The following is an 11064-nucleotide window of genomic DNA, read 5'->3' as shown; positions in this document are numbered from 1 at the left end:
CCACCGCTTGCTATTTTTCTCCAGAGAAGCCACTAGTGAAACCTACGGCCCCCGGGTCTATTCTTTCATATATTTGCCTTCACGATCTATTATATTTGCCTTTTATTTTCAGATCTATTAAATCAAAATTACAAAAATACTTTGCTGCAATTTATTTTATCCGAGATCTATTTATCCTATCTATCATATTTTTATCACGTCCGTTTGCCAATTTTTGGGGCCATTACCCGAAAGGGATTGACAACCCCTTTTAACACGTCGGGTGGCAAGTATTTGTTATTTGTGTGCAGGTGCTGTCTACGTAGTGTTGCTTGGTTCTCCTACTGGTTCGATAACCTTGGTCTCATCACCAAGGGAAATACCTACTATCGTTGTGTTGCATCATCCCTTCCTGTTTGGGGAAATACCGACGTAGTCTAGTAGACATCAAAAGGAATTTCTGCATTGTTGCCGGGGATGATCAAGTCAAGATAGTCTCCCAGGCACATGGCAATTTCTGGCACCGTTGCCGGGTACCAGGTTCCTAATCACAAATCTCATCTCCTCGCAATTTACATTATTTGCCATTTGCCTCTTCTTTTGCTCTCCCCCACTTCACAAAAATTTGTCGTTTTATTCGCTCTCTTTTTCGTTCGCTGTTTTCTTGCCGGATCTGTTTTTGAGTGCAATCTTTTTGCGTATACATAATGACTCAAGAGAACACCAAGTTGTGTGATTTATCCAATACCAATAACAATGATTTTACTGGCACTCTGATTGCTCCTCCCGCCACTAGTGCGGAGTCTTGTGATATTAATACAACTTTGTTGAATCTTGTTATGAAAGATCAATTTTCCTGTACTCCTCATGAGGATGTCACGTCCCATCTTGACACATTCATGGAATTATGCGACACGCAAAAGAAAAAGGACATGGACAATGATGTAGTGAAGTTGAAATTATTTCCGTTTTCTTTAAGAGATCATGCTAGAATTTAGTTTTCTTCGTTGCCTCGCCATAGTATCGATTCTTGGAATAAGTGCGTAGATGCTTTTATTACTAAATATTTTTCACCCACGAAAATTATATCCCTTAGAACCTAGATTATGACTTTCAAGCAACTTGAACATGAGCATGTTGCACAACCTTGGGAAAGGATGAAAATGATGCTAAGGAATTGCCCAACTCATGGGTTAAATCTTTGGATGATCATACAATTTTTTTATGCGGGGTTGACTTTTGTTTCTCGTAATCTTTTATATTCCGCCTTGGGTGGTACTTTTATGGAAATTAGTTTGGGTGAAGCCACCAAATTGCTTGATAACATTATGACAAATTATTCACAATGGCATACCGAAAGAGCTCCTACTAGTAAAAAAGTTAATTCGATTGAATAAATTTCTTATTCGAGTGAAAAAGTTAAGGCTCTTATGAAATTGGTTGCTAGCAAAAGTGCTCCTATTGACTTTAATTATGTGCCTTTGTCCACTTTGATTGAGCAAAATAGTGATGTCATAGATGTGAATTTTATCTCGCGAAACAATTTCAATAACAATGATTATAGAGGTAATTTTAATGCTAGGTCTTTTAATTGTAATTCCTCTAATAATTATGGCAATTCCTATGTTAAACCTTCTCATAATAATAATATGAACACCTCTGATCTTGAGAATAATATTAAAGAATTTATCAACACACAAAAAGTTTTCAATGCTACAATGGAAGAAAAGTTGAATAAGATTGATGATTTGTCTAGAAGTGTTGATAGCATTTCTCATGATGTGGAAAATATCAAGATGAAAATTTTTGTGACTAAAGTAGAATAATCAATCAAATCTTTATATGTTTCTATGGATGAATGTACGAAAAGAACTCCTATGCTTAGAGCTGGAAGAGAATTTCTAGAAAAACATTTTCTAGTGATTGCTTTAATAAAAGTGATGAAGATCTTAAAATGATTGGTGTTTATTCTATTGATTAATTGTAGTAAAATTAAGTTTGATGATAAAGGGATTGGTGAAGAGTCAACTAGCTAGAAGGCGTTCCAATAATTCGGAGGGTGAAAATCTTGTTGAGAAAATTGATAAAAGTGGGTTTGAAGAGGTGAAAACTTTAACTAGTGATGTGCCCACTCTTTTGGATTATGAAGACTTTAAGTATGATAGTTGCTCTTTGATTGATTGTATTTCTTTGTTGCAATCCATGATGAATTCGCCCCATGCTTATGAATAAAATAAAGCTTTTACTAAACATACTATTGATGCTTTGATGAAAGCTTTGGAAGAAAAATTGGAATTAGAAGTTCCAATTCCTGGAAAATTACATGATGTGTGGGAACCTACAATCATAGTCAAGATTAAAAATTATGATTGTTTTTCTTTATGTGACTTGGGTGCTAGTGTTTCTGGAATTCTGAAATATTTATGTGATTTGCTTGGTCTTACTGATATTGAAGAGTGTTCTTTAAATTTGCACGTGGTGGATTCTACTATTAAAAAGCCTATGGGAAGAATTAATGACGTTCTTATGCTCGCAAATAGGAACTATATTCCCATAGATTTTATTGTTCTTGATATTGATTGCAATCCGTCTTGTCCAATTATTCTTGGTAGATCGTTTTTACACACTATCAGTGTCGTGATTGATATGAAAGAAGGCAATATCAAATTCCAATTTCCACTAAGGAAGGATATGGAACACTTCCCTAGAACAATAATTAGGCCACCATATGAATCAATCATGAGGGCATCTTATGGATCTAGAACCAAAGATGATAATACTTAGATCATTACTTTATGCCTAGCTAGGGGCGTGAAACAATAACGCTTATTTGGAGGCAACCCAATGCATAAAAATTATTTTTGTCTTTTGCTTCCTATTCTTGAGTGTTAGCACAATTATAGTAGTGTTATGATTTTGTTTTTTGTGTTTTAGTAAGTTTTTGTGCCAAGCAAAGCCTTTAGGATCTTCTTGGGTGATAGTTGACTTGATCTTGCTGAAAAACAGAAATTTTTGTGCTCACAAAAATAATTTTCGTTTTTAACCAGAGAATGATAAAATACTAGTTATTTTTGCAGAAGATTAATATATAAATTGCCCTTGTCGTCCTAATTTTTCAAAAAAATTGGAGTTACAGAAGGATTCGAAACATCCAGATTGCTACAGATTGTTCTGTTTTTGACAGATTCTGTTTTCTTTGCGTTGTGTGCTTGTTTTGATGATTCTATAGTTTTCTTTGAGGTATTTTTGCCATAGAAAAGTTGGAATGCAGTAGATATAATGCAATAATAAAATATGAATTGGTTTGTAATATAACTTATAGTAGTGATTTATTTTCTTCTACTAACGGATCTCACGAAGGTTTTGTTGAGTTTTGTGTGACTAAAGTTTTCAAGTTTTGGGTTATCTTATGATGGATGAAGGAATAAGGAGTAATAAGAGCCTAATCTTGGGGATGCCCATGGAATCCCAAGATATTATCCAAAGAGAAGAAAGCAATTAAGCTTGGGGATGCCCGAAGTGTCATCCCCTCTTTCTTCTAATGACCGTCAGTATTTTACTCGAAGCTATATTTTTATTCGTCACATACTATGAGTTTTTCTTGGAGCGTATTGTATGATATGAGTCGTTGCTTGTTTTTTTTGTGTGTTCTTAGTCATGAATCCTTGCTGGACACACTTGTTTGAGAGAGCCAAAGTTATGCCATAACTTGTTAGAATTGCTCTCTATGCTTCACTTAAATTTTTATGAGCTATGGAATTTCTCTAGTGCTTCACTTACATCTTTTTTTGAGCACGGTGTGCTTTAGTATTTTTGAAGAAATGCTCTCTTGCTTCACTTAAATTAATTTGAGAGAAAGAAATATTATGCTCATGATCTTCACTTATATTTTTTTGAGTTTATCAAAAGCAACGCATGAAAATTAGTCCCAAAGTGTTAGATATCCAAGAAGGATATAATAAAAACTTTCATGAAGATCATTGGACAAAATAAATTGTTTCCTTGTAATAGTTTTGAGATATGATGATATGATATGTGAGTCATGTTGATGAGTAATTATGCTTTAGTAAGAATATTGGTGTTAAGGTTTGTGATGCCCTATGCAAGCAGGAAAGTCAATAGTTGTGCAATGAAATTACATACTACTCGTGGTGCATTATTCGGTGTTAATTATGCTTAATTCGAGCTTATGAGATTATTCGTTTGTTGGTTGGTCACTTCTCAATCTTTTGCTAGCCTTCATTTTGCACGAAGTATGATCAGTACTTGTGCATCCAAAATCCTTTAAACCAGTTTTGCCACATGAGTCCACTATACCTACCTATATGTGGTATTCTTTTGCCGTTTTAAGAAAATTTGTAGGTGCCATCTCTAATTTTCAAAATAAATTTCTCTTTTGTGTTCTCGTACCACTCGCGAGGCGGTGAGGGGTGGCCGATATTTTGCATGCTAGATGTGTTATTCTCACGATGAGTGTTTATTCACTTGTCATTGCATGAGAGTAAGGCAAAGGTATTAGGGATGCCTAGTCCAGAAATGAAAAATGAATTTACTTTATGTTGCCAAATAATAAATTCCATGGAAAGTGTTGGTAAGGAAGGCACCCGTGGATACGATTAGCCATGGGAAGTGAAAGTATGGTGGAAAAAGGAATAAACTTTCATTTATGTTTGGGAACCGACTATGATATATCTAGCTTGGAAAGTGTTGGGAGCTCTAAGTCGTTTTCGTTGGTGGGAAAAGTATGCCTCTTAAAATGTTTTTATCTCTCAATTTTCACTTTGAGATCTGGCACCTCTACAAATCCCTACTTCCCTCCGCGAAGGGCCTTTCTTCTACTTTATCCAATTTTTATTTTTAATTTGAGTCTCCATCTACTCTTATAAAGCACCAACTAGGGGGCACTATGATCGCACTTGAGCATTGGGTGTAGCTAATATGCGAGTGTGTTTCATGATTGAGCATGATGGGCTAGGGACAACTTATTTTAGCGTTGATATTTTGAAATACATGGTTGCTTGTTGATATGCTTGAGTATTTAAGTCTCATTTCAAAACTAGACTATTGCTTTGAATCATATTGAAGTCCAAATGTCCATGCTATAAATAAAATGAGATGACACGTTAGGTAGCATTCGACATAAAAAATTCGGTTTTTATCATTTACCTACTCGAGGATGAGCAGGTATTAAGCTTGGGGATGTTGATACGTCTCCAACGTATCTATAATTTTTTATTGTTCCATGCTGTTATATTATCATTCTTGGATGTTTTATAATCATTTTATAGTCATTTTATATCATTTTTTGTTACTAACCTATTGACATGGTGCCATGTGCCAGTTGCTTTTTTTTGCATGTTTTTACATTGCATGTAATCAATACCAAAGGGAGTCCAAACGTAGCAAAAAAATTTGTGGATTTTTTTGGACCAGAAGACATCCAATGGGCCAGAGAAGCGCCTGGGGGGTTGTGCCCACCTCGGTTGCCCCCGGACCGCCTCTTTACTCTATAAATACCCCAATATTCCTGAAACCCTATGGGAGTTGACGATGATCAATTCCAGCCACCGCAAGTTCCAAAAACACCGGATCCAATCATAGAGGGGTTCATCATGTCCATTGGTGCCTCTCCGATGATGCGTGAGTAGTTCTTTATAGACCTTCGGGTCCGTAGTTAGTAGCTAGATGGCTTCCTCTCTCTTGTTTTGATTCTGAATACAATGGTCTCTTGGAGATCCATATGATGTAATTCTTTTGGGGTGTATTTTTGGAATCCGGTGAACTTTGAGTTAATGATCAGATCTATCTCTTTTTATCCATGAAAGTTACTTGAGTCTTCTTAGATCTTTTATATGCATGATTGCTTATATTTGGTTGTAGCTAGATGCCTTGTATTTCTTCTCTGATATTTGGGTTTTGTTTGGCCAACTTGATCTATTTATCTTGCAATGGTAAGAGGTGCTTTGTGATGGGTTCAATCTTATGGTGCAATGGTAAGAAGGGGAACCGACACGTATGTATCATTGCCATTAAGGATAACAAGATGGTGTCTATTTCTACATAAACAGATCTTATCTACATCATGTCATCGGTCTTATTGAATTACTCCGTTTCTCCATGAACTTAATACACTAGATGCATGCTGGATAGCGGTCGATGTGTGGAGTAATAGTAGTAGATGCAGGCAGGAGTCGGTCTCCTAATCTTGGTCGTGATGCCTATATAATGATCATTGCCTGGATATCGTCATGATTATTTGAAGTTCTATCAATTGCCCAACAGTAATTCTTTTAACCACCGTTTGCTATTTTTCTCGAGACAAGCCACTAGTGAAACCTACGGCCCTTGGGTCTCCTCTGTAATATATTTGCCTTCGTGATCTATTTTATTTGCCTTTTATTTTCATATCTATTAAACCAAAAATACAAAAATACCTTGCTGCAATTTATTTTATCCGAGATCTATTTATCATATCTATCATATTTTTATCACGTCTGTTTGCCAATTTTTGGCGCCGTTACCCGAAAGGGATTAGCAACCCCTTTAACATGTCGGGTTGCGCATATTAGTTATTTGAGTGTAGGTGTTGTTTACGCAGTGTTGCATGGTTCTCCTACTGGTTTGATAACCTTGTCTCATCACTAAGGGAAATAGCTACCGTCGATGTGCTTGATTATCCCTTCCTCTATTGGGAAATACCGACCGAGTCTACCAGACATCACTTACCTAATCACATTAGACAAGCATGACCACCCAACCAGCATCCTGCACGGAGGATCAACATTGGTCCTGGATCCCAGCGTCGATGGATCACTTAACACGCGTCCTTGTGGACGAAGGCAGCAACCACTACTAGGGAAAAGCCTAGCGGTAGCATGGGTATTAGTTGTATACATTACTACAGCTAACTTGTAGCAGTAGCGCATGTTCACCCGCACTACTGCTATACATGGGTACTAGTAGCGAGCTTTACATGAACGCGCTACTGCTAATAGCTACAGCGCTTTAAATAAGTCGCGCTACTAGTAAGCGCACGCTGCTGCTAAGTTTACTCCCCTCGTTACTAGTAGTTTTTTTAGTTTCTGATTTTTTTTCTGCATATTTGTTTTGTATTTGAACATGCTTTATACAATAATCTCTAGCATATCATACACATACAAATGTAAATCATAGCATACCCATACAAGTAGTCATCATCATAATCATCATAATCATCATCCAACACAAAGTGGTCTCTCATCATCATCTCAAAAATAGTGATACAAGTCTCGAATACTTGCAACTACATCGTCATCCATCTAAACAATGATATACGAGAGAAGAGCTATCACGATGAGTGAGAGCGGAACTATGCAGTACATGAGGCGGCGATTATGAATCCTCTCTCGCGCTAGCGTGAAGCTCAAGTAACTAACTTCTGCTTTTTGTCTACTTTTGAAGCCTTTATTGCTGGCACCCAAGACCCGCTGCACTTGCGCCTGTGTCTATGCATCAAACCCTAGATCTGTTGCCCAGACTGTGCACAGGCACGAGAATAGGATTGAGGCACCAACCCAAGTTAGAGTACAAGAGACCAAGAGCTTCGAAGGACCAACATGCAGACCACGAGGACCAAAGTCAAGCCAGGGGAGCAAGATACCATCAGGTGAATAGCCCCCCTTGCCAGGCAGACGAGCTCGACAAGGACGGGGCCACCCCCGGAAGAAGACGTCGAAGACGTCCCAGCATGGCCTGCCGGGACTCGTGAGGGCAAAACCGCATCAGCCAACTACTCCATCACGACCTGCGTCATTAACCAGTGCGGTGTCAAGCCGCAAATTGAGTAAGTGGCAGCCATTCACCACAGGGTAGTCTTTCTCTACAGAAGATGCCCTGGAACAACAATCGTACTGCGACGTGTCAAGCGAGTAGGTGTGAAGTTGGTAGAATAGCCCTACAAGGCTTGCCGGGCAACCAACGGCGTGACGTTTAGTGGTGCATTTAATGCGCCCTGTTAGCCTGCAAAGTTAGGTATGATAGCACTGTTTTCTATCTTATCAGTGCATCATGACTACTTTGCCATTGTGGTGACCCCTTAATCCATAAAAGGTGGCCCATGGCAACCGTAGAAAGGGTTAGAAGGTAGGGTAACAAACACGCCCATATGTGCGTAGCCACTACCTCCCTTGCTGGGTAAGTGTACTACTGCTATGCTTAGAGCTGGAAGAGAATTTCTAGAAAAACATTTTCTAGTGATTGCTTTAATAAAAGTGATGAAGATCTTAAAATGATTGGTGTTTATTCTATTGATTAATTGTAGTAAAATTAAGTTTGATGGTAAAGGGATTGGTGAAGAGTCAACTAGCTAGAAGGCGTTCCAATAATTCGGAGGGTGAAGATCTTGTTGAGAAAATTGATAAAAGTGGGTTTGAAGAGGTGAAAACTTTAACTAGTGATGTGCCCACTCTTTTGGATTATGAAGACTTTAAGTATGATAGTTGCTCTTTGATTGATTGTATTTCTTTGTTGCAATCCATGATGAATTCGCCCCATGCTTATGAATAAAATAAAGCTTTTACTAAACATACTATTGATGCTTTGATGAAAGCTTTGGAAGAAAAATTGGAATTAGAAGTTCCAATTCCTGGAAAATTACATGATGTGTGGGAACCTACAATCGTAGTCAAGATTAAAAATTATGACTGTTTTTCTTTATGTGACTTGGGTGCTAGTGTTTCTGGAATTCCGAAATATTTATGTGATTTTCTTGGTCTTACTGATATTGAAGAGTGTTCTTTAAATTTGCACGTGGCGGATTCTACTATTAAGAAGCCTATGGGAAGAATTAATGACGTTCTTATGCTCGCAAATAGGAACTATATTCCCATAGATTTTATTGTTCTTGATATTGATTGCAATCCGTCTTGTCCAATTATTCTTGGTAGATCGTTTTTACACACTATCAGTGTCGTGATTGATATGAAAGAAGGCAATATCAAATTCCAATTTCCACTAAGGAAGGATATGGAACACTTCCCTAGAACAATAATTAGGCCACCATATGAATCAATCATGAGGGCATCTTATGGATCTAGAACCAAAGATGATAATACTTAGATCATTACTTTATGCCTAGCTAGGGGCGTGAAACAATAACGCTTATTTGGAGGCAACCCAATGCATAAAAATTATTTTTGTCTTTTGCTTCCTATTCTTGAGTGTTAGCACAATTATAGTAGTGTTATGATTTTGTTTTTTGTGTTTTAGTAAGTTTTTGTGCCAAGCAAAGCCTTTAGGATCTTCTTGGGTGATAGTTGACTTGATCTTGCTGAAAAACAGAAATTTTTGTGCTCACAAAAATAATTTTCGTTTTTAACCAGAGAATGATAAAATACTAGTTATTTTTGCAGAAGATTAATATATAAATTGCCCTTGTTGTCCTAATTTTTCAAAAAAATTGGAGTTACAGAAGGATTCGAAACATCCAGATTGCTACAGACTGTTCTGTTTTTGACAGATTCTGTTTTCTTTGCGTTGTGTGCTTGTTTTGATGATTCTATAGTTTTCTTTGAGGTATTTTTGCCATAGAAAAGTTGGAATGCAGTAGATATAATGCAATAATAAAATATGAATTGGTTTGTAATATAACTTATAGTAGTGATTTATTTTCTTCTACTAACGGATCTCACGAAGGTTTTGTTGAGTTTTGTGTGACTAAAGTTTTCAAGTTTTGGGTTATCTTATGATGGATGAAGGAATAAGGAGTAATAAGAGCCTAATCTTGGGGATGCCCATGGAATCCCAAGATATTATCCAAAGAGAAGAAAGCAATTAAGCTTGGGGATGCCCGAAGTGTCATCCCCTCTTTCTTCTAATGACCGTCAGTATTTTACTCGAAGCTATATTTTTATTCGTCACATACTATGAGTTTTGCTTGGAGCGTATTGTATGATATGAGTCGTTGCTTGTTTTTTTTGTGTGTTCTTAGTCATGAATCCTTGCTGGACACACTTGTTTGAGAGAGCCAAAGTTATGCCATAACTTGTTAGAATTGCTCTCTATGCTTCACTTAAATTTTTATGAGCTATGGAATTTCTCTAGTGCTTCACTTACATCTTTTTTTGAGCACGGTGTGCTTTAGTATTTTTGAAGAAATGCTCTCTTGCTTCACTTAAATTAATTTGAGAGAAAGAAATATTATGCTCATGATCTTCACTTATATTTTTTTGAGTTTATCAAAAGCAACGCATGAAAATTAGTCCCAAAGTGTTAGATATCCAAGAAGGATATAATAAAAACTTTCATGAAGATCATTGGACAAAATAAATTGTTTCCTTGTAATAGTTTTGAGATATGATGATATGATATGTGAGTCATGTTGATGAGTAATTATGCTTTAGTAAGAATATTGGTGTTAAGGTTTGTGATGCCCTATGCAAGCAGGAAAGTCAATAGTTGTGCAATGAAATTACATACTACTCGTGGTGCATTATTCGGTGTTAATTATGCTTAATTCGAGCTTATGAGATTATTCGTTTGTTGGTTGGTCACTTCTCAATCTTTTGCTAGCCTTCATTTTGCACGAAGTATGATCAGTACTTGTGCATCCAAAATCCTTTAAACCAGTTTTGCCACATGAGTCCACTATACCTACCTATATGTGGTATTCTTTTGCCGTTTTAAGAAAATTTGTAGGTGCCATCTCTAATTTTCAAAATAAATTTCTCTTTTGTGTTCTCGTACCACTCGGGAGGCGGTGAGGGGTGGCCGATATTTTGCATGCTAGATGTGTTATTCTCACGATGAGTGTTTATTCACTTGTCATTGCATGAGAGTAAGGCAAAGGTATTAGGGATGCCTAGTCCAGAAATGAAAAATGAATTTACTTTATGTTGCCAAATAATAAATTCCATGGAAAGTGTTGGTAAGGAAGGCACCCGTGGATACGATTAGCCATGGGAAGTGAAAGTATGGTGGAAAAAGGAATAAACTTTCATTTATGTTTGGGAACCGACTATGATATATCTAGCTTGGAAAGTGTTGGGAGCTCTAAGTCGTTTTCGTTGGTGGGAAAAGTATGCCTCTTAAAATGTTTTTATCTCTCAA

This window comes from Triticum dicoccoides, chromosome 1A (genome assembly GCF_002162155.2).
Source record: "Triticum dicoccoides isolate Atlit2015 ecotype Zavitan chromosome 1A, WEW_v2.0, whole genome shotgun sequence".
Lineage (NCBI taxonomy): Eukaryota > Viridiplantae > Streptophyta > Magnoliopsida > Poales > Poaceae > Triticum > Triticum dicoccoides.
The sequence above is the reverse complement of the archived record's forward strand: the minus strand, read 5'-3'. Positions refer to the sequence as shown.